Below are 2,685 nucleotides of genomic sequence, written 5' to 3' on the forward strand. Positions count from 1 at the left end.
TGCAGCCGCCGCCGCCAGCGCTGGGGGCAGCCAGAGAGGTAAGAGCCGCGGGCACCGCCGGGGCCTTTGTGCCCGGGGGCCCCAGGCGTCCCCGGAAGCCTCCTTCCTCCCCCAGGCACCGTGTGCTCTGCCGCTCGCCCCCCTTGCCCCAGGGGGAGGATGCGGTGGGCTCTGCCCTTCCTGAGCATCCCGCGGGGCGGGGGCCCTGACCTCCTGGGGCTTTATTTTCCCCCTCCCTGACTCACCGGGCAGCAGCCCCCGTTGGCCCCTCTGCTACTTGCTCCCTCCCGGCATGTGCAAGCACTTGGGGGCAGAATGAGTCCGGGCAGGAGGGGTGCTTCCCTGGGCACCTGGGGCCTGGTTCTCAACCGCGGCACCCCGGCCGCCTGGGGATCCTTTGAAGGCTGCGGCGGGGGTGCAGCGTTGGCCCTGTGAGGCGAGCAGACGTGATTCATCTGCTGAGCCCGGAGGTTTCAAATCAGAATCCGGGGTGTTAGGAACATCCTGCCCTGTTGTGGTTTTCCCGAGGTCTTAAATTGCAACAGAAGAACGGTTTTTATTTTTCGGGCACCAGGAAACCAGTGAAAATGAAGAGTGGGCATTTTCCAAGGGCTGCCTCTAGTCTAAAAGTGTTGAGAGCCATGGACGGAGGGAAACCGAGGCACACGGAGGCCAGTGACTTCCCCCAAGGTCACTTTGTGCCCTTCTACAGGGTCTCCAATTGAAGTTCCCCCGACCTATGGAGCAGGCACTCCCGCTTTAAAGATCAGTTCTCATGGATGGAACCTGCAACTCTTGCCTCCTCCAGTCTTGCCTGTCTTTGCCACCATGATAAGATCCCATTGCTTCCAGAGGTGACTGCCCAGTGGGGACAGGCAGGTTGTTGGTGGTTCAGAGTTTCCCCAAACCCTGATACAGGTCACTCTCTGCAGCAGGCAGCTGGATGAGCTGCTTTTACTTTCCCAGTGAAGGCAAAATCCTGATAAGATCACTGTGCTGGGACCAGGCGGGGCCACAGCTGAGATAGCAGGTTAGGACTTTCCAGAGGCTTCTGATAAGATCAGATCACTTTGACAAGCCTTTTGTCTGACAGGGTTATTTGTTAACCAGCCAGATTGCTTGACAGTTGTTTGTTTAGAAAACAGCATCACAGGCATGGGGAGGGTCCTTTGGGAGGTTGGGGAAGTGGGGCTTCTGAGCATCAGAACTCCAGTCCAAGGGGCCAGTTTTCTGACAGTGACCAGTTCCAGATGGATCAGGGGACCTTGTATGTACCCTCTTCAGATGGCACAACATGCCCATGATAGGAATTCCCTTTCTCTTCAGCTGTCAACAAATGGTTGGAAGGCAGGTTGTGCAGGGGTCCTATTCTGACCTGCCATGCTTACGGCCTTCTTGGAGTTAGTCAGGTAAAGGTGCCACCTTGTCCTGCCTTCTGATTGAAGGCCTGTGAGAGACTAAACCTGTGAAACTCCCGTCTTCTACATTTATGATTCCATGGGCAAAGATCTGGTGCATTGTCCAGTCCAAGTGTCTTATGCAGGATTGCTCTCTGCTGGAGGAGTCCCAGTGCTTTGTTTTGTCTGGCTTTAAAATCTTCCCATGATGGGACTGTCCCAACTTCCCTTGGTAAGCTGTTTCCCAGTCTCCTACACCCCATGGCAGTTCCTTTGGCTGGTAGATTCTCTCCATTTAGAATAATAGAAAATTAGGGTTGGAAGAGACCTCAGGAGGTCATCTACTTCAATCCCCTGCTCAGATCAGGACCATTCCCAACCAGATCATCCCAGCCAAGGCTTTGTCTAGCTGGCTCTTAAAAACTTCTAAGGATGGAGATTCAGCAAGCTCTCTGAGTAACCTGTTCCAGTGTTTTACTACCCTCCTGGTGAGAGAGTTTTTCCTAATACCCAACCTAAACTTTACTTACTGCAATTTGAGACTATTACTCCTTGTTCTGTCATCTGCCACCACTGAGAACAGTCTCGCTCCATCCTCTTTGGAACCCCCTTCAGGTAGTTGAAAGCTGCTGTGACCTCTCAGTCTTCTCTTCTGTAGACTAAATAAGCCCAGTTCCCTCAGTCTCTTCTCTTCAGTCATGTCCCCCAACCAATTTTCATTGCTCTCCACTGGACTCTCCAACCTGCCCACATCCTTTCTGTAGTCGGGGCCCAAAACTGGACACAGTACTCCAGATGTGGCCTCGCCAGTGCAGAATAGAGAGGAATGATCACTTTCCTCGATCTGCTGGCAACCATAGGCAGAGGCAGAAAAAAAATTGGGGTGGGGCTGAGTGCATGCATACGCACACGCACCCAGGTGGCAAAGTCTGCAGGGGAGGAAGTGGGCCTGCAACCAGGCAGGGATCAGGAGGGAGAGGAGTGGAGCTGGGCCCAGGATTGGGGCCAGGACCACGGCCCACTGCGCCTGTCCCTTCCCCCGTGCCTGAGGTCGTTGCCTGGCGCTGGTGCCCTCCAGCCCCGCATTGGCCCCGGCTGCTGACCCACACTGGCCCCAGCCCCGCACTGCCCAGGGGGGCCGGAGCTGGGGGCTGGAGTGGGGCCAGCCTCAGCTGTGCTGCTGGGCTGGAGGGGATGGAGCCTCTGGGACCACACATGCCCACCCCGCCAGGCCCTACGCAGCCAAGACGGGGTGGGGCACGGTGCATGACAGAGCTGCGGCTTGTGT

General features: G+C 56.1%; 1 protein-coding gene across 5 annotated transcripts in view; it reads left to right on the forward strand.

Moving 5' to 3' along the window:
• DOK4 (docking protein 4) overlaps positions 1 to 2,685 on the forward strand; it is a 66,457-nt gene that overhangs the window by 26,129 nt on the left and 37,643 nt on the right. The window contains exon 1 of one of the 5 annotated variants that reach the window (XM_025191637.1): positions 1 to 38. The exons of the other annotated variants lie outside the window; for them this stretch is intronic. The gene's annotated coding sequence lies outside the window, so the exon portion shown is untranslated. The remainder of the gene's footprint in view (positions 39 to 2,685) is intronic. 5 annotated transcript variants of the gene reach the window in all.

This window comes from Alligator sinensis, unplaced genomic scaffold (assembly GCF_000455745.1).
Source record: "Alligator sinensis unplaced genomic scaffold, ASM45574v1 scaffold203_3, whole genome shotgun sequence".
NCBI lineage: Eukaryota > Metazoa > Chordata > Crocodylia > Alligatoridae > Alligator > Alligator sinensis.